This window comes from Homarus americanus, unplaced genomic scaffold (genome assembly GCF_018991925.1).
Source record: "Homarus americanus isolate GMGI-L3 unplaced genomic scaffold, GMGI_Hamer_2.0 scaffold32929, whole genome shotgun sequence".
Taxonomy (NCBI): Eukaryota; Metazoa; Arthropoda; class Malacostraca; order Decapoda; family Nephropidae; genus Homarus; species Homarus americanus.
In genome coordinates, this window is record NW_024737097.1 from 15,963,683 (window position 1) to 15,989,534 (window position 25,852).

The following is a 25,852-nucleotide window of genomic DNA, read 5'->3' on the forward strand; positions in this document are numbered from 1 at the left end:
TCACCGTCAGCGCCGAGTCAGAACGAAAGCGGCGTTGTCATTGGCCAGCACAAACCCGTGAGGTGGTAGACCCACATTTATTGGGTAAAACTAGTGACGTCACCGAGAAAACACCTCCACATTGGTTTGACGGACGTAAATAAAAATATACTTCCTCGGCTTCTTGACTTTGAAGTTATATGAATTTATTTTTATTAAAGTAATTACTGTTTAGTTAGTTGATATTGAGGAAACAACCGAACACACTAATTATATCATTAAATACGGTACATATATACAGTATTATATATTTTTTCTTCTGGGCAGATATTACTTCTATTACTGTTCCAAATAATTGTTTTGATAACAAGTTCCTACGAGAGGCAACAGCCGAAGGGGATTTCAACACAACATACAGATGTAACCCATGTGATTACCGCGTCTAACCCACTCACGACTGTACGACAGGGGTTCTATTCAGCACATAACATAAGAATGGAGGAAACTGCAGCGGGCCTATTGGCCCATACTGGGCAGTCCCGTTTACACCCAACCCCTATTGCTCATATAAGCAGCCAACCTATGTTTGAAGCTATTCAGCGTATTCGAGTTCAGGATGATATTTGGTAACTTGTTCCATTCATCCACTACTCTGTTTCCAAACCAGTGTTTACCTATTTCACCCCTAAATCTAAATTTGTCTAATTTAAAACCATTGTTACGAGTTCGCTCCTGGTTGGATAGTTTGAGTACCTTTGTAATGTCCCCTTTGTTTAGCCCTGCCTTCCACTTATACACCTCTATCAGGTCGCCCCTCGCTCTACGTCTCTCGAGGGAGTGCAAATTAAGATGCTTTAACCTGTCTCTATACTCAAGGTTCCTAATGCCCGGGATTAGTCTTGTCATTCTCCTCTGAATTCTTTCCAAGGATTCTATATCCATTCTATAATACGGTGACCAGAACTGAACTGCGTAATCGAGGTGTGGTCTCACAAGAGCAAGATGCAGTTTTAGGATGACCTCGCTCGTCTTGTAACTAACACTCCTTTGTATGAACCCAAGTATTTTATTAGCCTTGTTACTAGCAAAAACACATTGTTTACTTGGCTTAAGGTTCCTGCTTATCATTACTCCTAAATCTCTCTCGCAGTCGGATTTCTCTATGGCATCCTTGTTCATCTGGTATCTGGTTTCCTTGTTTACATCTCCTATACTGAGTACTTTACATTTGTCCACGTTGAATTTCATCTGCCATTTTTCAGACCATTCTAAAAATTTGTTTAGATCTTCCTGTAGTTTTGTGGAGTCCTCGTCAGATTTAATAACACGTCCTATTTTAGTGTCATCAGCAAATTTGCTTCCTTACATTCCTTTAATACTCTGGCAAAGATGAATTATCTATATGACAAATTTAGACCAACAACCAAATATAATACTGTATTTTCACTATAATTCTAGAAATTTATTCTCATAAAATTAGATGAAGATTAGTATCCAGTGACTCAGAAATACGTTATTCAGGTTAGGACTCAGACTGAGGTACACAGAACAGAACCACTAAGTTAAGGTGCTTATATTTATCACTCCCATCAAACATATAATGACCTGACTCACAGAAAACACCTTTATAACACCTGACTGTTAAGACCAATATCCTGGGTAAATCCACGTTAAGGCAAGGTATTCTCAGACCTCCTCACGTCCAGGGGAGTGGGGAATAAGATGTAGAAAAGATCCGTTTAGTAAGTCAGTCAAGAGAGGCGGGTATAGAGCTGACAACACAGCCAAAAATCCCTACCCGCTATAATCCCCCCCCCCCTGGGTTAGAAGCGTTAATCCCGTGAGGTGGCACCAGTACTCTAAGCTTCTGCCATTATGTCGTTTACTGAGTCCTGCCTTAGTGGTGCCGGTCCCGATTATTCTCTTTTGAATGTATGTATTGTGTCGTTTAACTTCTATTCTGCAGACTGACATACGGATAGGGGTGGATAGTTAACATATAAGACGCTATTCACCCTTTACAGTCGTCCATGTATCACGATCTCTGGGGAAAAAATTATGTTGTCCCAATTTTCTGTCGCCGGTGAGCAGTGAGGCACAAGCTAACCTGATGTAAATTAAGCTATACGATTATGACCAAGTTCTAATGAGGTTCCTTCCAAATAGGTCTGAACACTAATGGGCTCAACCTTAATTAGTCCATTTTAATGAACAGCAATCGTAAGAGGCCCCATTCCTAATAATTACTGCGGGGCCTATTAGGACGTGGGCCCATTTGACCTGCCCCCACCCCTCTAATGTGCCGGGATGTCACTCGCTCCACCAATACCCATTATACAGTTATATGTACCTAATGTTATGGAAGGTGACTTAACTCCGACACACTGACGCTGCAGAAGTAAACTGTTAATACTATAGTGGATTAAGTCTTCTTCTTAACGTTCTTTTACTCCTTGGTGTGGCTTCTGACTCCTTCTCTTTCTCTGTATTTTATTTTTTATTTTTTTGTCACGTTTTGTATTTCAGTCTCTCTCTCTCACAATAACAGAGGCGTCAGGAGTGAGAATTCCCCCCCAGTCCCTCCTCCACCAGCCTAAGAAAACACACCCATTGGCTAGGTCCTCTCGGTGGCTCCCTTCAGAGACCCCTAAAAAGATGCCGCTCTCTAAAACGGTTACTTTATGAACGTCCACAAAAGCGATAAGCTGCCTCAACATTCCCCACATTCCACCGTCTTAAAAAATGAAAAATAACGACACTGGTTTTTTTTACAGTAATTTACTTTAAATTTTATGATTCTTTTTAATAACCTTATGTGTTTACAGAAAGGCGGATTAAGGTTCTATACTATATATGACAATCTTCTGTGTATTATAGAAGCGTGGGCTGAGTTACTATAATCTAAATGATAATATAATTTGGGAATCACCTGAAGTTCAATAACCAGCTTATTTCACCTGATGATTAAACACCCTAACTCTACGTGAGGGGTTATATATCGTTAGGTTAGGTTAGGTTAGGTTAGGTTAGGTTAGCGTTAGATAGTTAAATTTAGCTATCTATATGTTTATTTGTAGCTTACCTGTATCTGTGACTTTATTAACACTGTTATTTTTAGTTGATTGAAATAAATTATATTATAAAGTGATTCTCTGTACTCAAGCGTGGACAGAGGTCAAGGCAGGAGACTCTTGGCAACTTGCGGTATGTGACAAAGAATGTTTTGGCTTGATTACTATCAACGCCGCCACACCCTGGTGGGGGGGGGGCAGGTAGGCGTGTATTTAGGGAGGCATGAAGGTAGATGATGAGGTGTGTGGGTATAGGCCTTAAGGTAGACAGACAGGTAGGTCACACAGGTAGGCCAGTGGGTTGATGGAAAGACCAGGCCGACACAGAGACAGATTTAGATAGATATTGACTCACCACATCTTGCTAGCCTCCCCATACACTGTTCGCGTCATTTGTAGCCAAGACACAGAGCTGTGCATAGAATCCCTCCCCACGAAACAGAAAAACCAACGATCTTTAGTAATAACCTCCTGTGTCTTGTGTGGTAGACCGGATGTACTGTGTTCTTTTACACTTAACTTAACTGTGTATTGTAATGAGTGACACGTTTGTTATCATGGTTGTAATTACGTTAGTAGTTCGGCTTCTGTCTGATCATGGTGTAACGTCATTTAAGTTGCTGAATATTATTAGTGATTTGGTTTTTTGGATACTTATAAAAAAATGTTTCGTTTGTCTGTATGTTGCTTATTTTTCTATTTATTGTTATGAAGAAAGAGATGTTAGTAAATAATGAAGAATTTATCAACATCTTCACCTTTGTCCCTACCTTAGTTTATTTTTAAGTTAACTCAAAAACACTATTATATTTCATCGAGTTTTTCGTAAATATACCAAGGTTTTTTGTCTGAAATATCTTTGGTTTTTATATAAATTTAATCTAAAATAAATCTAAATACCAGAATTCTTTTTTATTACAGTATTCTTTTTTTCGTGTTAACTCTGAACATCTCAATTTTTTCCCCCAGACAACAAAGGATATAGATTGCCACAATAGATCTTTCTTCTTACCTGCTGACAGACCTATGAAAGAGGCCGTTGACCATCTCACCCTGTACTGCCCTAACTAAAAAAAGATATTTTCGCATTTCTTAAAAGACATTTCGATAGCCGTGAGAAGCAGCACAAGACGTCACATATGGTACAAGTTTCTTATATATAGTCTAGTTTATCAGTAAATTGAATGTTTCTCATAACTGGAGATGTGAAAATACACATGAGGAGTTGATTTCATTGAAGGAATTAAGGCTGAGAAACATGATGAGAATTACAGAGATCTTACGTAACTAAATGCATTAATTTAGTACCAGTTAGGGGACAAAATGAACTTAATCTCTTTCCTGTATTTGTAACCTGCCACTTATTCATTTTCCTCTTATTTCCTTCGTTTCTTTCACCTATTTGATGCCTCTCTATTCCCGCTTTATCATGTGCTCATGTTTAGGTTTTCACACATCACTCCATCAGTGACGAAAGATGTTGATATAATCTTATTTCTACACAGCCAAGAGGGACTCCGACTACCCGCCACCTTCAGGAAGCTCTTCGTCGCCAGAGGAGGTAAGCGGAGGAGGACCCAGCGTGGTATGTAGGTTACGTTAGGTTAGGTTGTTGATATTTTCTGTTGTGGGTAAAATATGTTTATTATTATTATTATTATTATTATTAGTAGTAGTAGTAGTAGTAACTTCCCTCATAAATAAATAATAATACCTATTTTATTTTACCTATTTTACTCACATTTTTAGTTGATAGCTTAGACATGTTTTAAAGAATCAGACACAAAACAAAAAGTAAAGAAAACAACAGGAATTGTCCAAGGCTGACATACACTGAGTGCTGAGAGGCAGACCTTCCGGGACACGAACACGGAACATGGTGGACGAGGAACAAATAGAGGAACTAAGACACCAGGGAGTTTTATCATGAGAGTAAATATACACGGTAAGGCGCGTTAGTCAATAGAGTGGATGTCTTTCCTCAGTGAGTGATTGAGTGAATGAATGAATAACTTATCGACTGACTGATTATTCGACTGATTAACTGATTAACTAATTGATAAATCGACTGATTGACTAATTAACTGACTGACTGACTGACCAATTAATCGACTGACTGACTAAATGATCAACTGATTGACTAATTAATCGACTGACTGACTAAATGATCAACTGACTGACTAATCAACTGACAGGCTAATTAATTAACTATCTGAATATTTAACTGACTGAGAGTAACAAGCGCCATTTCATAACTAACTCCGACCCAGCGTTAACGACCTCCACCCTGAGATAATGACGCACTGTGTTATTACTATTAGACTCGTTAATGGCATCAATCACGGTCATTATATACATCATCCAGGACTCATTATATCGCTGTAGCTTAATGTTATAATTAGCCGAGTCGTTTCCTTAGGTTAGGTTAGTTTTGTTCAGGTCAGGTTAGGTTAATTTTGGTCAGGTTAGGTTAAGTAACTGATATCAAGACCAATACAAACTCTCCCTTAGTCGTTGTTCATCATTCTCTCCATCTCTTACCTGACACATTCTATTTCATTATACAACCACGAAGAACTAACATTCGAACTGCAGGTATGAGTCTCCGAACTGCTCTTCTAGCTGTAGATGGCGCTGTAGAGTCTCAAGTATAGTGGTACAGCTTCAACTAGGAGATACAGCTCAGGTAGTCTGTTATAAGATCGAGTGGATGGTGAGTGGTAACCTTGGTAGTTGAAGCACGTAAAGTAAAATAAACAACTCTGTATTTTGTGTCACTACGAGTATTATTCTTCATCTCTCACGTTCATCTTACAAAGTGAAAATGTCAGGTTGAAGCATCTCCTAATGGGGGCCTGAGGAAGCGTTGTTGAGTGTGGTGTTGCTCTGGCCAGGTACTTGCAGCTCGTAAAAAGTCAAGACGTTTCTCTTAAACAGAAAACTTGGCCTCAAATTGGTGGTTAGTTTACCTGGCTCCTCCCTCCCCCCTGTGTGGTCTGGAAAATAAATTCCATTAACTCCCAAACAACTCAACGTCTGAGAAGTCGTTTCTTAATGATTTTTTCCCTTTGGAGTAAACCCTCTAATTTCTCACTATTTCTCACCATCTGGTTTTGAGAAGTGAGTTACAAATGGGGAGAAAAATGGTGTGGGTGGAGGTGACAGTTCCTCCCGGGGCGAGAGGCTCCGTGTGGTCCGGGAAACAAGAGTCATTTCCTCCCGTCGGAGCGACAAATTACGGACTGGAGATGGACAGCGGCCATTAACCCAACGTTTAGCAAAATATGTGAAAATTACGGCCTAAACTAATTCCCAGCTCTGGACCTGAAATGTCATACCCCCCAAAAAACAGCACCTTTGGTTTAGTTACTTTTGGCTGTGCTAGAGGTAGGTTAGGTTAGGTTAGGTTTCGTCTAGTTGTGTAAGGTTAAGTTCCGTGTCCGTGGATTAGTGAGTCCTAAAAATTATCCGCCAGAGGGCCAAGTGGCGATGTTTTACCGTAAACTGTTTTTTCCTGCCGTCTAATATGAGATTCCAGACCCGCGTGTGTTTGACGGTGACACATGTTGCCACTCTCGGCCTTACCTCTCAAGCCATTACAAGAAATCTGCAGTGCTTTAGGTGGTAATTTAGATTATTAGGTGTAATTAAGTCGTAAGCACATATGTAGGCAGTTCACCGTAGTGTGTTGGGTCGGCTGGTGTGTATGTGTGTGTGTGTGTGTGTGTGTGTGTGTGTGTGTGTGTGTGTGTGTGTCCCAGATGGTTCTATTAAGAAAATCAGCTCACGTTCAGGAATAAGACGACCTGTACAAAACAAAGAAACGGTTTCCGAATAACAGGAAAATAAATTTGTGTCTGTATTCTCCAGCCTAATGCCTGTCTTGGCTAAATATAACACCAACACTTCCTTATAAACGCTGGCAGTAGACACATAAAGAACAAGATGAACGAGTCTGGATTCTGATGGATGTTTAATGACGCAGATAAGCAGGTGTGGATGCTTGTGTTTACCTGGCGCAGGTTAATGAGGCGTCATTAACTTGGCCTCACCTTGTCGGCCATCACACACGTAGACCCGAGCCGGACCCGCATGCCTACCCGGGGGATTAAACCGGCGTAGTTAATTGGTTGTTCATGATAATTGCCATATACGTCGTTAAATACGTATACTTAAGGTAGAAAAAGAATAGTCGTTAAAGGTAAACTCGATTACTCTAAATTCTTGAAGAACAGATGATTATTTTTTTTGCGAATATGATAAACTGTATATATGTGTTACTCAATTTGGTATTCATTCTGTGGGTTAACTCTTAAACACTTACTTTCTAGTATTGAGAGAGAGAGAGAGAGACAGAGAGAGAAACTGTCTTTAAGTACCGACCTTATTGACTGAGACGACGATAATTATAGAGATAAAAGCCACAAGACGGTGAATGTAAAATACGAAGGAAGAGAAAAAATAAGAGTGAAAGTATAAATGATAGAGAAATTGAGAGCTAATCTGGGGTAATTTTTATGCGAGGGAAATATTTTCTTCTCAAAGGTGTCACTTTTTTTCCCCATGTGCGATGTATCCAATTTTTATTCTGGGTTTAATGTTCTTGCTATAATATTTTTTCTTAATTAACTTCCACGTGATGAAGGTACAGTGTTCGATGATGCGAGAATACGTGTTGTTGTGGTGATTGTATATAAGGCTAAGTGTAAACATTATATAGCTTCTAGTGTTGGCGGCTCTACCCGGGTCTGAGTTAGTAGCACTTTTCTGTCTGTGGATCACGTGAAGATTAGACACTCCCTGTTTATTTTTCCAGGTGAATAACCTAACCTAACCTAACCAAACCTAACCTAACCCAACGAAGGCCTCATGGGCGGATATACCTGGTTGGTGCTCATTCTTGCCATACCTTAAGTTTGGCTAACCGTGGGACTATACTTTACCACACACACACACACACACACACACACACACACACACACACACACACACACACACACCTGTCTGTTTGTGTGTGTGTCTCTCTCTGTGCTTCTCTGGTCTATGTTTTTATCTCCACTTTCGTCATTCTTTTATCTCTCTCTTCTTCTCCATCTGTTTCCTCTCAGTTATTCTCTCTATATCTCTTTTATCTTTTTACATCTGCCAGCATAGTTCCCTCCCTCCCTCCTTCATTTCCAACCTCCATTCCCTCATACCTTGCCCCCCTCCCTCCCCTCCTTCCTTCCCACACCCATTCCTTCATACCCTCCCACTCTCCCTCCCACCCTCCAATCAGTATCCCTACATACACATCACATACCCTCCTCTTCCCTCCCACATTCCCTTCCCCCTCCTCCTCTTCCTCCTTCCCACTGTCTAGCGGATCTATTCTCTTCCCCCATCCCTCCCTCCCTCACCTCCCTCCCTCACCCACCACTATCCTCCCTCACTACCAGCTTCATCTGAGGGAGGACTGACCTTGGCGTCCCATTCATGCTCTGAGATGTAAACAGAATTCCCTCACGACTCTCGCCTGTGCCCCCTGACGGTCCTGGCTAAGAGTTGACGCTGAACCTGTGTAACATTGGACACTTTGACTAATAAACTCTGTAGATTATAACTAATATTGGTGTTATAGGTCTCGAGGATATTTTCATAATTATATAAGATACAGTAGGCCTATATGTGTTTTGTTTTGTGATTCATTGTGACGAAAAACACTTGAGTATTGAGGGTAACGCAGCAGCAGCAGGAACAGGATAGTAAACACACAGTAACTGCAGACATAAAGGAGCAGTAGACACTCAACAGCAGCAGACAAGTAATGCAGTAGACAATTAATGCAGTAGACATTCAATGCAGCAGACACTCAATGCGGTAGGCACACAACAGCAGCAGACAATTAACAGCAGCAGACACTCAATAGCAGCAGTCACCCAACAGCAGCAGTCACTCAATAGCAGCAGTCACTCAATAGCAGCAGTCACTCAATAGCAGCAGTCACTCAATAGCAGCAGTCACTCAATAGCAGCAGACACAGAAACAGCAACACAGACAAAAATACCAGCTAGGAACAGCTCACATACACCGCGGGATCATCCATCACACACCGTCCCCTCCCTCCACGGCTCCTCCTGCCGCCAGAACAAAGGAATAAATACCTCACTGTGTGCATAAGGAAGTGGCAAGACCCAAACAATGGTGCCGTCAGGTGTCAAGTGATTGTTGAAGAAAAAAATTAGTTTAAGTGGCGTTAAATGTGATTTTTTTTTATCCTCGAGTTGAAAGAATTGGATTTTTTTGTGTGTATTTTCTCCGGGTTAGGTTAGGTTAGGTTAAGAGAGAGAGAGAGAGAGAGAGAGAGAGAGAGAGAGAGAGAGAGAGAGAGAGAGAGAGAGATCTGTAGGTCGGTCACTTTAAATTCTATATACAGTATGTGTCCTACGCAGCTCTTGTACCTCGCTCATAATTTCTAGTCGAGAAATACCTATCAATGTGAGTAACAAATATACTGACGAACTTATAATATTTTGCTTATTTCGCCCAATTTGTGTATAATATTTTCCTCTTAATTAAAAAAATAACAGTGTAATTGGAGAGTAATCAGCAACATAGAGAATATACTGGAGAAATATGAAACAATAATCAGTGTCTGCAGCCATTCTTTTCAGGGTTTGAACATTAAGGGGGTGTAACTAAGACTCAATGATGCAATTATCGTGTTGCCTGAGAACCACAATGCAATTACAGAAAGGTTGTCTCTCCACCGAGCCTTTAATCTGGTGTGAGTGACGAGCTCGAGTTGAACCAGAGGGCCTCCGAAATTGGTTGTGAAAGTGACGACAATCTGGTGGTGGGACTATTGTCTTAGGCGTTGAAAGTGCACTTGTTAGTTAGCACAGATGATCACGCAGGAAAACACGATAATGAACAGAGGGTACGTGAGTGTGGTGGAGAGAGAGAGAGAGAGAGAGAGAGAGAGAGAGAGAGAGAGAGAGAGAGAGAGAGAGAGAGAGAGAGAGAGAGAGAGAGAGAGAGAGAGAGAGAGAGAGAGAGAGAGAGAGAGAGAGAGAGAGAGACGCACTGCCCAAACAATGATAAATACTTGATATTCAGATAAGAAGAAGGAACATAAGAATCCATAATGAAGAAAGACAGGAGGTGTTGTGAAAGGGACTTAGAGCACAGCGGGGCGCCTCCACCTCCTGCCTGCGTCCCAACAGGAGGGAAACCTCTCAGTCAGCCCCCAGCAGAGACCCCCGACACCCCCCCCCTTTCCCCTATCCCAACCCAGCCTGTCACACCAGAAGCAGATTCTTACCCTTACCTTTCCACCTTCCCGGGAACAGCCTCGTCACAAACCCTGATAGGAAAATCCAACCCTCTCAAACCGTACACACAATCCCCCTACGTATAAGGAAAAAACCAAATTACCCAACACCAAGCAAGAGGAAACACCCCCACCCACACCCTCACATAAAGGACATACCGTCCCCAACACTCCCTACAGGAAAAACCAACACTATCCCAGGAGAAAAACCCTACCATCCTACCCCGGCCAGACAGTTGACTCCACCCGACATGGTACAAGGACTCACACCCACCTTCCTCTCCCTCTCCCTCTCACTCTGGTTAGGACTTCCCAGATGAGTCAGAGGAGTGTGTGGCTCAAGACGTCATAGCTTAGTAGGCTGGACCAGGTCAAGGTCACTCTTACTCAGACGTCCCCTTACATCACACGTGTCACGCTCCTTCAGAGAAATATGCACGAGTATTTATTTAACTACAGCTGAAAGACAAGTAAAAACAACATTCATTCAGTGCCCCACAACTACACTTTTTCTTATTAATAATGACTATGTGTTGGATTTACGACCAGAGACCTGTAGGAAGTAATTTGGCCAAGAGTCGTTTTAGACTTGACATTCATGTTTCTTTGAATATTTCCACGTGTCTACTGTTTAACCTTGGAGTCGTGATTCACTTTATAATTATAATATAATTCCAGTTGAAGAATAGTGTCTTAAAATGTTTTTGTGAGAATACATTGAGGGTAAAATGCGGTTGAAGCCGAGACTAATTCCACTGTTCCATCGGCATCTTCAGACCCAGTAATCCAGTAGACCAGACGAGTCGTAGTATCCGGTGTGTGAGGCTGCCACTACCACCCAAGACGACGGTGTGGAGGAAGGAGGCGGGGCTGCAGGTGACCTTGCCCGGGCGGAGGTGCTGGGAGGTACAGTCAGTTGATGTTATCGTGTTCACCGTTGACCAACCCAACTGGTCCTGCCCACACACACACACACGGGGGGGGGGGGCTGTGCTGCTGACGGATTACGGTTTCTGTTTGTCGTTTGTGGGGAAAGATAGTGAGATAGATAGATACATATGTAAATGAGGAGAGAGAGAGAGAGAGAGAGAGAGAGAGAGAGTATGATGGCGGATCTATTTTAAAAGACTTGCTCATGTATCTGTAAGTAAGGAATAAATCCCTTAAATGAGTAAAGCCCTTAAGATGAAGAACATTGGTACAGAGTAAATACCCCAGATAAGGAAGCTGTTTCAGGAATAAATCCCCCAATATAAAGATAAAGGAATAGATCACCAAAGTTTAGGAACGTCCATAAAGAAATAATCCCAAAAGCTTACCAATCTCCTTTAAACTGAGAAATGTCCATAAGGAGTAAATCTTCCAAGAGGATTAAGGCGTAAATCTCCCTAGACGAGACATAATCCTAAATGGAAAATCCTATAGATGAAGAGTGTCCTTAATGAAAAAATCCTTCAAGACGTGAGATATCCTTAAGCGTACTGTATATCCCAGAGACCAAGGCTCCAGGGAAGTCATGCCTGGAGAGGTGTGTGTGTGTGTGTGTGGTGACTCACTCTCCCCGACCCAGTATTTCCTCTCCCTGACTCTCACTGCCGTAGTATTTCCTTATTCTCTCTCTCTCTCTCTCTCTCTCTCTCTCTGACGTGTTGACCTTCGTGTTTTACTTTAATTAGTCTTAAGTAATGTTATCTTGGCTTTACCTTCTTGTTATCTCAGTGTTACGTCATGTTATCTTAGTTTTACCTTAACGTTATCTAAGTCACTAATTGTAATCCAGCATACAGACCTGACGTCATATTCCAGAACACATATAAGTAACATAAAGTAGCAAGAGTGACCAAGAAAATGTTACTGGCTGCATTATGGTCTTGGGTAAATCATCTTCGTTCTACACCACCTCTTGTCGCCTCAGACCCTTGCCTTAGTTAAGTAGACTCTAGCTTTCTTTTACAGACGGTGGAGGAGCAGAGGGGGCGGGTGTGTTTATGCATGGTGCAGTGTAGGCGAGCTGGGTGGCTGCCAGATGGGTCACAGACACACTAACACATGGTGGGTTTATTTCACTGGCATTCTGTAACGTGGTGATGAGGTGTCAGGTGATTCACTTGCAATATGATGCAACAGGTCCTTAAATATCTCACACCGGGAAGTTGTGTGTAAGGGTTCATACGAGGTTAATTGAATATTGTAATGGAGGAGTCCAAACTGACCACACACACACACACACACACACACACACACACACACACACACACACACACGTTGCAACATGTTTCGATGGTCCGCGACGTGATGCAACAATGCGCAACGTGATGTAATTAGCCTATGGTGGGCGAGGGCCGGGAACATCTGGGAGGACACACATACCATGCAAGAAAGGGCAAGGGATATACAGTACATAACCCTGAATTTTCATGATTTGTTCTCATTCCGGTTTTATTTTGTATTCATGGATATTCATTGATTTTATAATCCTATATACTAAGTTAATATACACAAATAAGAAAATAAGGGCGACTGTTGACGTGTTATTTCCTGCATTAATCGACTCTTACAGAAAATATTCCTCACACACAACAAGCAGCCATTACACAGGTCAAGAGAAGCGCACATTGAGATGACTAAACGCAGTCAAAAACATTACACCGAGAAAATGAAACACACACACACACACACACACACACACACACACACACACACACATACACCCATATCAGGAAATAACGGGGATTAACTGGAGCGAAGTGTTTATGGGGGAGGGATGCAATTTCCAGGTCAGCTGGGGAAAAACTGAGTGTGTGTGTTGTGTGTGTGTGTGTGTGTGTGTGTGTGTGTGTGTCTTCAGTTAATTTGTACCTGTGAAATTAAAATTTGTCGTAAGTGATAAGTACGGAGACATTAACGACAAAACTAATGATGATGATGATGAGTTGTACACACACACACACATAGTGATCAGAGTCCTCGTCCTGATGGTTGACGGTAATGCGGAGTCTTGACAGCAGTAATGTTAAAGTGCGTTTGATAAATGACTCGGGTGGGTGATGTTACATGCGTCACACACACACACACACACACACACACACACACACACACACACACACACACACACACACACACATCCTCTCTCCCTTCCTCACTAAAATATGTTAAGTAAATAAATAAGAATTACAATGATGAAATAATAAATAAAGAAATTAACAAAACACATAAAATGGTATTTATTATGTCGGTGAGGATGAGGTCAGGGGAGATGATAGTGTGAGGGAGAGATGGAGGGTGTGGGAGATGGTGTGAGGGAGAGATGGAGAGTGTGGGAGATAGTGTGAGGGAGAGATGGAGAGTGTGGGAGATAGTGTGAGGGAGAGATGGAGGTGTGGGAGATGGTGTGAGGGGAGAGATGGAGAGTGGGAGAGTAGGGTGAGGGGAGAGATGGAGAGGGGGAGATAGGGAGGGAGAGATGGAGAGGGAGATGGTGTGAGGGAGATGGAGAGGGAGAGTAGAGAGAGATGAGGGTGGGGAGATGGTGAGGGAGAGATGGAGAGTGTGGGAGATAGTGTGAGGGAGAGATGGAGAGTGTGGGAGATAGTGTGAGGGAGAGATGGAGAGTGTGGGAGATGGTGTGAGGGAGAGATGGAGAGTGTGGGAGATGGTGTGAGGGAGAGATGGAAAGTGTGGGAGATGGTGTGAGGGAGAGATGGAGAGTGTGAGGGAGAGATGGAGAGTGTGGGAGATGGTGTGAGGGAGAGATGGAGAGTGTGGGAGATAGTGTGAGGGAGAAGTGGAGATAAATATGTGAGCGACAGTGTGGGGAAGAGGTGGAGATAAAGGAAGGGATGCTCTCTCAGATAAGTGGGAGTCAGTTGAGCATATCCAGCGGATGGCAGACAGACAGACAGACAGATAGATGATGGGTTCAGTTACCTGGTGGCAGGACAAGGTAATCAACGAGTCTTTCACGGATGAATAAATTCCTAGACCCCGACGAGACTGAAGTAGAAAAAAAAACCAATTCAACTTATTTTAAATCTTCAAGAAAATAAGTTATTATAGTGTGGACCAAAAATTTATAGAACATTTATCAACCAACTTAACGTTTCGTAAAAATCATAAAAAAAAATCTAAAATTTAACGCAAAATATTTATCGGTTATGTTATAGAGGAAGGAAGTCGTGTATCTCTGTGCTCTAACACATCCCACACGTACGGTTACAGTCAACTCAATGTTGTTTCTCTGTCGTACTGATGAGGGTTGTCTGTAGTGATGAATGTTAGGTGAGACTCAGCTGAAGTATGGATGGTTGTCGTATACGGTATCTGGATTCTCAAAGCTTCATACGTTAATTCACCTGTTCTGGCCTCCCTTAAGGTAATATACAGTCAGTACAGTCTCTACCTAACCTAACCTAACCAACCTAACCTACAGGATCAGTGTCATCTCTGCTCTCTTTTGTGCCGTAGTATAAGTGTTAGCTATACGTATTCAGAGATCCTCGTCAGAGAAAATTATAATCATGATCGTAAGAGACTCGTGTTTATCTCTGCCACTGAACACTTAATGGTTGAAGGCCAGAATACTGTCAATCTTCTTCAGGTGACGTAATAATAGACAACTACAGGTTAGGTTATGTTAGGTTAGGTCTGGTTCTCGTGGCTTATGGTGGACATCCGGTGGTGTGAGAGATGCGTGTCTTAAGAGAGCTTCCTTCTGTCTCTCTCCAAGGACATGATCCCAGGTAACTCTACGTTTGTCATTAAATCTTAAAGCGAAGTTCCGGTTTTAGAGGTTGTGTGGTTGGGGGGGGAGGAGGGAAGCAGTGTTGACGGTGTGTGAGGGTGACGGTGTGTGTGTGTGGTGTGGTGGGGAGGGGTGGGGCCAGTGGTGGTGTGGTGTGTGGGAGGGTGGGGCTGTGGTGTGGTGGTGTGGTGGGATGTGGTGGGTGGATGTGGTGTGTGTGGGATGTGGTGTGGTGAGATGGGATGGTGGGTGGGATGGGATGGTGGGGGCTGGGTGGTGTGGTGTGGTGTGGGATGTGTTGGGGTGGGATGTGGTGGGGTGGGATGTGGTGGGGTGGGGTGGGTGTGGGTATGTGAAATAGTACAAAAAAGGTCAATCGAGAGCTATGAATAAGTCTTACCTTCAAATACAAAGATAAGAAAATGCTCCTTCATCTTTATAAGCATCTCCTACGTCTTCATCTGGATTACTGTATAGAGGCGTAGAAACCTTACCTCCAGAAAGACTTAACATCCCTAGTCAAGATGCAACAGAGAAAGACTAAGATAATTCCTGAACTATATTAGACACTTCAGGCAATAAATAATAGGGTGGATCTCTTTGGGACACTCGAAGTATTGAAATGGATGAAAAACATAATCCCGGACCTTTTGTCATTATGTCACGCACCACCAACACGAGCAAGATAACTTCAAGCTCATCAAGGTGTCACGCAGGGCGAGTATAAGGGAGTATTTCTTCACACAAAGGGTAGTAAGCGTATGGAACAGTGTACCAGCCCAAGCGAGAACAGTACTGGCCTCAAAATGGCCCGAGACAAGACTATTTAGAACAATGGAGGGATCCTATACAGGCTTCCTTCCCTCGGCATTACCACCTCCAGTTCGGGTGACCATTAGGTAAATAAGTAAATAACTGTGACTTTGTTGGGGTGTGTTTGTATGACGATGCAAATGCCTGTGTATGAGAGGTTTAGTGTGTAATTGTGTGCGTGTATGTGCACACTTCCATATGTGAACGTAGTACCATAGAGTGCAATCGTTGCATTTACTCACGGTAACTGATCACCCTTAGTCTTTGGTTACAGAGGTTATACACCCTAAAGGCACGATTCGCATTGTGTGTATATAGGTGTGCGTGTACGTGTAGAGGGCGTGTATGTGTATCTCTGTGGGTGTTTGGGCGTGCATGAGAAGGCACGTACAGGTCTGGTCATTAGGAGTCAGTCAAGGGAGGGAGCCGCCAGACTCCCCCCTGTGTGTTGTATTGTGCTCTCACTCACCGACTCTTGGCCCCACCATATATATATATATATATATATATATATATATATATATATATATATATATATATATATATATATATATATATATATATATATATATATATATATATATATATATTAAAAGAGAGCAGGTAAAGAGTTTTTCGCTGTGGAGCAGAAAATGAAGTCACTAACCAGAACACGTTTGTACCGTGATCACTGTAGCAAAAAACAAAGAATATAAATTATAAAAACTCTGCACGACTTTCATATAACTTTTATTACTTGTGTAAGATTCAAGACAACTACGTGATGAAATTACTCATTTAGCCAAAATGTCTGTGTGTGTCAAGGAAGAATTAGCGTTGTATCTATGATTGTGCCACACTGCGTCGAGTTAACAATTTTCAGTATTGTATAATATAATGTTTCTTAATTGAAACAGGTGTATCACATTGATGGCAGACGTCACAATCCCAAAGATCATTAGGTAGGCTAAGTAGGGAAGGATAGATTTGGTTTGTTCAGTTTTATTTTATTTTTTTAAAGAACTGCATAATACCTCGCCCGCCTTGGCGCTCTTTGTTTACAAGATGACACTTCACTACTGACACTTTAAATTGTAAGTTTATTCTCGATACATTCATCAAAATTTATTACTTTCTCCATCAGGCAAAACCCAAATTATCTGTCAAGTTTCAATAAATCTTCTTTTTTGGTTTTAAGTGTCACCGTTACTGTGTGATACTGTCTCTGGCCGTCCTTAATAGTAGTGTCAACAACATTATACTTGTTTGTCACACAACCAACGTGTCAAGTTTTATAAAACAAATCATTGTTTTTTTTATATTTTTCACACACACACACTCACACTATTATTACTTTGCTGTCACTCGGAATCGAGTTTAACGATCACCCAGCGTTGTCACAATGGTGTGAGTTATTAGTGACGTCACCTTCTTTGGTGAGGTCTGAGGTGACTCGATATGGGAGCGGCAGGACCGTCCACCGATGTTGCACGTGTGGAGGGCTACATCTAGTGCTGGAGGGGCGGCGGCAGCGTCATTCCGGTTATCAACGGCTATCCATTTATAGCCTGCATACTCAAAGCCTCTTGTATTAATCTCGTTAACTTAACATATAACATACAGACTTACGGGACATTACGCCCCAGTACTGATGATCTCATTCTGTCATCCTTTTGTACGAGGCGCCTTGATCCAGTGTGTGCGGTAACCAGGGCAGAGTTCTGTGGGTTGGGAATCTATTCTCCTTTAATTTGCCTCAAGTGGCTCTCGTGTGGTGGGCCCATAAAGGATCACCTCCCCCTGGATGCATAGACGAGCCTCCGTTTCCTCCTCTTCCCTTTGTGTGTGGTGATCCATTATTCCCTTATACTTGTTGTATGCTGTTCTTCTTGAGCTGCTCCCTCCATGCCTCATCCTGCTTCGTCCTGCCTCGTCCTTCCTCGTCCTGGTTCTTCCTGCCTCGTCCTGCCTCGTTCTGCTTCTTCTTGCCTCGTCTTGCTTCCTCCTGCCTCGTCCTGCCTCGTCTTGTTTCCCGTCCTGCTTCCTCCTGCCTCGTCCTGCCTCGTCTTGTTTCCCAGGCAAATTACTGGAAGCAATCATTTCAAACTCTATTCGAAATCACCTGGAGAAGCACCGATTGATCAATGATTCCCAACATGGCTTCACAAGCGGACGTTCATGTCTAACTAATCTATTAACATTCTTTTCATCAGTTTTCGAAATCGGTGGACGAGGGGCACAATTATGATGTGGTATATCTCGACTTTAGCAAAGCCTTCGACAGAGTCCCCCACGAAAGACTAATTAGAAAGGTAGAAGCACATGGCATCAAAGGTAATATCCTTAAATGGATTACGGCGTGGTTACAGGACAGGAAACAGCGAGTGAGCATTAATGGTACAAAGTCCCATTGGAGCAACGTCACAAGTGGAGTTCCCCAAGGCTCAGTACTTGGACCATTATTATTTATTATATACATAAACGACATTGATATCGGCATAGACAGCAACATAAGCAAATTTGCAGATGACACTAAAATAGGACGTGTTATTAAATCTGACGAGGACTCCGCAAAACTACAGGAAGATCTAAACAAATTTTTCGAATGGTCTGAAAAATGGCAGATGAAATTCAACGTGGACAAATGTAAAGTACTCGGTATAGGAGATGTAAACAGGGAAACCAGATACCAGATGAACAACGATGCCATAGAGAAATCCGACTGCGAGAGAGATTTAGGAGTAATGATAAGTAGGAACCTTAAGCCAAGTAAACAATGTGTTTTTGCTCGTAACAAGGCTAATAAAGTACTTGGGTTCATACAAAGGAGTGTTAGTTACAAGACTAGCGAGGTCATCCTAAAACTGTATCTTGCTCTTGTGAGACCACACCTGGATTACGCAGTTCAGTTCTGGTCACCGTATTACAGAATGGATATAGAATCCTTGGAAAGAATTCAGAGGAGAATGACAAGACTAATCCCGGGCATTAGGAACCTTGAGTACAGAGACAGGTTAAAGCATCTTAATTTGCATTCCCTCAAGAGACGTAGAGCGAGGGGCGACCTGATAGAGGTGTTTAAGTGGAAGGCAGGGCTAAACAAAGGGGACATTACAAAGGTGCTCAAACTATCTAACCAGGAGCGAACTCGTAACAATGGTTTTAAATTAGACAAATTTAGATTTAGGCGTGAAATAAGTAAACACTGGTTTGGAAACAGAGTAGTGGATGAATGGAACAAGTTACCAAATATCATCATTAACTCGATACGCTGAATTGCTTCAAACATAGGTTGGATGCATATATGAGCAATAGGGGTTGGGTGTAAACGGGACTGCCCAGTATGGGCCAATAGGCCCGCTGCAGTTTCCTCCATTCTTATGTTCTTATGTCCTGCCTCGTCCTGCCTCGTCCTGCCTCGTCCTGCCTCGTCCTGCATCGTCCTGCCTCGTCCTGCCTTGTCTTCCGCTTTCTTCATGGTTCTTCTCTTACTTTAGATTTTCTTCCTATGTTTTGGTTCCCTGTCTTCCCATACTTTAGTCTTGTGTTTGTTGTGTTTTGCTTTTCCTTCTACCTGGTGATGATGGCACTTTCTTACCTGGTGATGATGGCACTTTCTTACCTGGTGATGAATTGTGATATCTTTTTATTATTATTTCCCCTCTCCTTTCTTCTCATTATCATCGTTATCATTATTATCTGCAATACGTACAGCGACAGGTATATTATATGGGATATATATAGAGAAATAGCTATACTGATAAATGGATCGAGAGAAATATATAGTCATAGAGATAGAATGGGAGATAATGTAGAAATTGGCAGAGAGAGAGAGGAATCACGGCTGAGCTAAGCATCAATGGGACGCAAGACTGGCGGACCGTCGGCACAAAACACAGGAAATGATGAGATCTGCTTTATGGTTCACACACACACACACACACACACACAGGAGCTGGGTCGTGGAGACATCCTGGCGAGGGGTTTGGGAGAAGGAATGCGTTTAATATATGAATAATAGGCTTTGTTACTCGCCTCCTGAATTCCCATCCCATTTCGTGCATATCATTAAATACCGTGAATAATTTGCACCCTGTTTGTGTTAGAGTTAAAGTGGTAATCGAGTCTGTTTGGTACTGTTTTGACTAAGTTTCTGAGTTGTGTTTAACAGTTTGAGATGTTTTATTGTGTTTGTATGAGAGAATTTGAGACTTGTTGAAGATTTTTTTTACAGAATTTTGAGATGTATTCAAGATCATTTATTTACTCTCTGTTATTCTTTTCTTTCCTTGAGTTCTATTTGTATATCTTTGACTTGTTAGTTTTAGCAGTTGGGAATAATTATGAACTATATTTAAGTTTTCTTTGTCAAAACTATTTACGTAAATAACAGGAAAGAGAAGTACTGAGTTTGTGAATATGAGAATCTAATGTAGGATTTAAATTTGAAATTTCAGAGAGAGAGTAAAAAATAACAATCTATTGTCTTTAGAAATACCGAACGAGAAAACAGAATATGAACAAAAATATAACAGTACAACACACATTCCTTGTGTCTTACATTTTACACCGAAAAAAGAAAGAACCAAATATGTTCCTGCCTCGGCATCTCAACCCTAGTACAGGCACCTGTGGTTGTGGGGTATCACCACCTGCCACCTGCTCCACCAGGCAGAATACCAAGCTGGGCCCACACCTGCAGCCAACCAGTATACACGGGGCCAGGTGTCCGAGTTTTACTGAGTTCATGAGGTACAACATTTTTAGTCGAGAGTCACACACAGATGAGAACTCCTGAGGCCTGAGACGAGCCTAAACACCTGGTTAAGTGAGACCTTTGAGTTAATTTCGTTTGGTTCTCATTTGCGTTTAGTTAGTCTGTTTTATGATACAGTGAAGTGGGTCCTAAAGGCCTAATGAGCAGTGTAAATATAGATAAACTTTGGAACACAAGGAGGACGGGTGACCAACACTGTACTGATCGTCTTCACCACTTTCACCAGCTGTAGAGTCATGTGCAGTACAATACCCATTCACAGTAGGGTGAACTGGGCACGAACCGACCGCCCATAGGACAGGAGATGAGTCCAGTATTCACTCGTCCGTTACACGCCTTGTGATAGAGTGCGTCCAGTAACTCCTAAGTAGTCCTTCTATACTGTTATCATTTAGATCTTTTAATTCTGTAGCTGTACTGTTGTTTATGAAATGATTAATTGAAATGAATTCTAATATACGTAATTTTTCGAGGGATTGTTTAATCAGCGGAGACAAGCTGATGTGTCACTTGTTAGCTCACCCACAGCCTGCACCAGTCAGCTCACTCTCATTTGGGCTAAAAATTGTCAATATTTTTTGTGTATTCTTTTTTATTTTTATCAATGAACATTAATCTTAAATAACTTTTACTCTGCTCTAAAGCCAATTATTACCAGAAAGATAAATATATGATATTAATGTGACTGAATTCTGTTTCCTCCAGCAACAAAAACATTTACAATGTCTCAATTTATGGATAATAATGGTAATTGTAATTCTCAGGAGGCAAACTTTTCGGAAAAAAATAGATGAACGATCGTTATATATACACATAGCTACGATACATTACACAAGGTGGTGAGAACGATGGTGAGGAAGGTAGAATAAGATAATTAAGAAAGGAAACTGTCAATACCTGGAGATAATATGAGAGGTAAAGTGATCATCATGGGAGACACAAGTCATTATTAAACATAATCATTACACTAATCAATACGATAAAAAAATAGTATAATCACCTCCACGAAGGTGAGTAAACTGGACGATAAAAAACCCGTAAAAGAGCAGGAAGTGATGTTGCCGGAAGCTTAACAAAAACAAGACGAACCTCGACCAAAATGAGATCAATGTATGAGGAGGTGATGATCGGGGAGGATGATGTACGGCAGACGTGATGAATGGAGGGAGGGAGGACGCGGGGCCATTCAGCTGTGTATTACCGAGGCATCCGTCGGCCCACTGATTAATGGGTTCTTGTGTTGCTCCCAGGTATGTGCTCCCTCATACCTCTCCACCGATTCCAACATTCCATATGCTTGGCTGCCTCATGTTTTGTGATAAATAGGAAGGCTGTAATTTTTTTGAAGGACAGCGTGGGCTACGAGGTCGATGCGGGAGGCCGGTTGATAACGTCTTTCGGTCGACTGTAATGGTGTGTAACCGATCTTCATATTACAGCCGTTATAGATAAGGGTCATATATGCGTCAGAATCAATCTGTAATCTTATCTTTGTCTTTTTATCTGCCACGAGTCTCAAAAGCTATGTTCATTCTGACATAAAATACGTCTTCCATGTTTAGAGAAGTCCACCCCACGTCTTAACAAACTCCTCAGTGTCAAGCTACCGTATCTGCCCCCTCCCACAGCGTCCCGGGGCGGCTCACACTCCCAGCCTCTCGCCAGTCATTATCTCCAACCTTTTTATTCCCCCGCTACTCTCATGGAATTTAATTAATCTCATATCTCACAAAAAAACTCAATTATTTATTTTCACCATTGCAGTGGATTATCCTACGGAGTTATAGTCAGGGAACAACTCTGGTGTGTATGTGTGATGTTTACAGAACCACAGCTGAGAAAACCGACGGAGTGAATAAACATTTATGAGCTTTGTCGTGTCTAATGTTTAATTGCATGGCGTGTGTGTGTGTCTTCAGTAGGTGGCGGGGGCAAGGAAGTGAAGGGCAGATAATGTTTCCCTCTTCATAGAAAGGATTAAACCTCGGTGGAATTAGGTGTCCAGCTATTTGAAAAGAGTGTGGAACTAATCCTGTTCATTCCACTCATGGTTTCTTCAACCTCCTTCCTTCCTCCTCTCCATGGCCCTGTAGTTTAGTCTCTCTCTCCAATAATGGTAGATCATGTATTGTCCAGGACGTAGAAATTCTTTGAGTCAACAAGAAGTAGCGGTTGTGACCTTTAAAGATATTTTCCTTGAAGTTAATATCCAAAATGTTTTGGATAAAGACGACTGACCACAGTGACCTGAGGTTCCATTGTGGCAGTGACCTCGCGGGGGTCAAGAGAAGGTAGAGTGAGGTAGAAGGGGGGAGGGGGTCATTGAGGAGGTGAGAGAGGAGGAGAAGGGTTGTTGTGGAGGTAAGGTAGGGGGAGGGAGGGAGGTATAGGGCGTGACGGGAGCCAGGCAGGTGATAATCCCAAGGAGATTAGTAGGTGTCTAGTGTCCACCTGCCACCCAGCACCACCGCCCATCACAGTCACCCACCACAGCCACCCAGCACCATCACCCACCACAGCCACCCAGCACAACCGCCCACCACACCCACCAGCACCGCCCACCACACACCCCCACCCACACCCACCCAGCACCACCACCCATCACCACCCAACACCATCACCCACCACAGCCACCCAGCACCACCACCCATCACACCCACCCAGCACCATCACCCACCACAGCCACCCAGCACAACCGCCCACCACACCACCCAGCACCACCCACACCCACCCAGCACCATCACCCACCACAGCCACCCAGCACCACCACCCATCCACACCACCCCCACCACAGCCACCCAGCACAACCGCCCACCACACCCATCCAGCACCACGCCCATCACAGTCACCCACCACCCACCCCACCACCACCCACCACAGCCACCCAGCACAACCGCCCACCACACCCACCCAGCACCACCACCCATCACACCCACCCAGCACCATCACCCACCACAGCCACCCAGCACAACCGCCCACCACACCCACCAGCACCACCGCCCATCACAGCCACTCAACACCACCACCCATCACACCCACCCAGCACCACCACCCATCACACCCACAGCACCACCACCCATCACACCCACCCAGCACCATCACCCACCACAGCCACCCAGCACAACGCCCACCACACCCATCCAGCACCACCGCCCATCACAGTCACCCACCACACCCACCCAGCACCACCACCCATCAGCACCACCACCCACCACAGCCACCCAGCACCACCACCAAATCACACCCACCCAGCACCACCACCCACCCACCCAGCACCACCACCCATCACACCCACTCACCACCACCACCCACCACAGCCACCCAGCACCACCACCCATCACACCCACCCAGCACCACCACCCACCATAGTCACCAGGTTAATGTATTCTATTTCACTGACACACACAGGGCGGGGTGGGTCAGGGTTCATCCATTAGCGTGGTGGTACGATGGGTGAGAGGCTGATAGTGAGTCATGGCGGCCGACCACACCTGCCTGGACCCGCCATCTGGGAGCCTGTGAATGAAAGTGTAGAGGGGCCGGGGGGTAAAGGTGTAAATGAAAGTGTGGGAGGGAATAAAGACGGTAAATATGAGTGTGGGAGGTAGTAAAGACCGTAAGTAAGAGTGTAGGGAGGAATAAAGGCCCAAATAAAATGTGGTGAGTAATAAAGATGAATTTAGATGGATGTATGGGAGGGAATGTAGTGATAAAGAGATAACAGTGAGAGAATATTATAAACACTTTATATTTCTCCCTTCCACACACACACACACACACACACACACACACACACACACACACACGCGCGCGCGCGAAACAATATCTTCATTAATTTTAACCATTACTGAACACACTTGCATCTAGGGAGAGATTAAACGAACATTAACAGCGTGCAATACTCCTTTACACAACCACTAATAAAATAAATATAACTCTGATATGTACAGTACGTGAGGGTAAGGGACGTATGGAACACAAACTTCACGCTAATGAAAACAAACCATCATTCACCGACCTCCACGACCACCGTCTGCTGGGGCACCTTCTCCACCTCTCACTAAGGATGGTTAGTCTTTAGGTGAAATAAGCTGAGGAAAATCTTAATTTGCACTCCCTCGAGAGACGTAGAGTGAGGGGCGACATGATAGAGGTGTATAAATGGAAGTCAGGGTTAAACAAAGGGGACATTACAAAGGTACTCAAACTATCCAACCAGGAGCGAACTCGTAACAATGGTTTTAAATTAGACAAATTTAGATTTCGGCGCGAAATTGGTAAACACTGGTTTGGAAACAGAGTAGTGGATGGATGGAATAAGTTACCAAATATCATCATTAACTCGAATACGCTGGATAGCTTCAGTGGTATATCTCGACTTTAGCAAAGCCTTCGACAGAGTCCCTCACGAAAGACTTATTAGAAAGGTAGAAGCACATGGCATCAAAGGTAACATCCTTAAATGGATTAGGGCGTGGTTTCAGGACAGGAAACAGCGAGTGAGCATTAACGGCACTAAGTCCCGGGAATTGGAGCAACGTCACAAGTGGAGTTCCCCAAGGCTCAGTACTTGGACCATTATTATTTATTATATACATAAACGACATAGATATCGGCATAGACAGCAACATAAGTAAATTTGCTGATGACACTAAAATAGGACGTGTTATTAAATCTGAAGAGGACTCCGCAAAACTACAGGAAGATCTAAACAAATTTTTCGAATGGTCTGAAAAATGGCAGATGAAGTTCAACGTGGACACATGTATAGTACTCAGTATAGGAGATGTAAACAGGGAAACCAGATACCAGATGAACAACGATGCCATAGAGAAATCCGACTGCGAGAGAGATTTAGGAGTAATGATAAGTAGGAACCTTAAGCCAAGTAAACAATGTGTTTTTGCTCGTAACAAGGCTAATAAAGTACTTGGGTTCATACAAAGGAGTCTTAGTTACAAGACTAGCGAGGTCGTCCTAAAACTGTATCTTGTGCTTGTGAGACCACACCTGGATTACGCAGTTCAGTTCTGGTCACCGTATTACAGAATGGATATAGAATCCTTGGAAAGAATTCAGAGGAGAATGACAAGACTAATCCCGGGCATTAGGAACCTTGAGTATAGAGACAGGTTAAAGCATCTTAATTTGCACTCCCTCGAGAGACGTAGAGCGAGGGG

At 43.0% G+C, this 25,852-nt stretch overlaps 1 protein-coding gene across 1 annotated transcript in view; it reads left to right on the forward strand.

Moving 5' to 3' along the window:
- LOC121873246 (protein unc-13 homolog 4B-like) overlaps window positions 1–25,852 on the forward strand; it is a 154,079-nt gene that overhangs the window by 58,928 nt on the left and 69,299 nt on the right. The window contains exon 2 of the mRNA XM_042376657.1: window positions 4,556–4,611. The gene's annotated coding sequence lies outside the window, so the exon portion shown is untranslated. The remainder of the gene's footprint in view (window positions 1–4,555; window positions 4,612–25,852) is intronic.